The sequence below is a fragment of the Rhagoletis pomonella genome, unplaced genomic scaffold (assembly GCF_013731165.1).
Source record: "Rhagoletis pomonella isolate Grant_MI unplaced genomic scaffold, Rhpom_1.0 Rhpom_scaffold_00013, whole genome shotgun sequence".
Taxonomy (NCBI): Eukaryota; Metazoa; Arthropoda; class Insecta; order Diptera; family Tephritidae; genus Rhagoletis; species Rhagoletis pomonella.
The window spans coordinates 16,822,705-16,823,076 of NW_023458567.1; positions in this window are offsets into that span (position 1 = coordinate 16,822,705).

Below are 372 nucleotides of genomic sequence, written 5' to 3' on the forward strand. Positions count from 1 at the left end.
CATTGGACTTTCAGCTACATTGTTCGGATTTCAGGGCTTTATTCGGCATGTGGTCTGGCCCTAAATTATTTAAGTCCACAAAATTCTTGTCAGATATAGTCTACTTATATTCTTCCTCAATAATCACTTACGACATCTTCGTACTATCACATTGATCTTTTCTGGAGAACAACGGGAAAAGTGTTGCAATTACTTTCAGAAGTAGGGCATTCTAGTTGTTGCTGTGCTCATACTAATCTCAACTTAGGCAAACTGCGAAAGTGGAAACGATCTTGGCTGATTCTCGACGGAGTATTGAAGACATAATTGCATTAAGTATTACTTACCTGAGCTTAAATCTGATTAATTTATGTAACCTGACTATTGATTTTT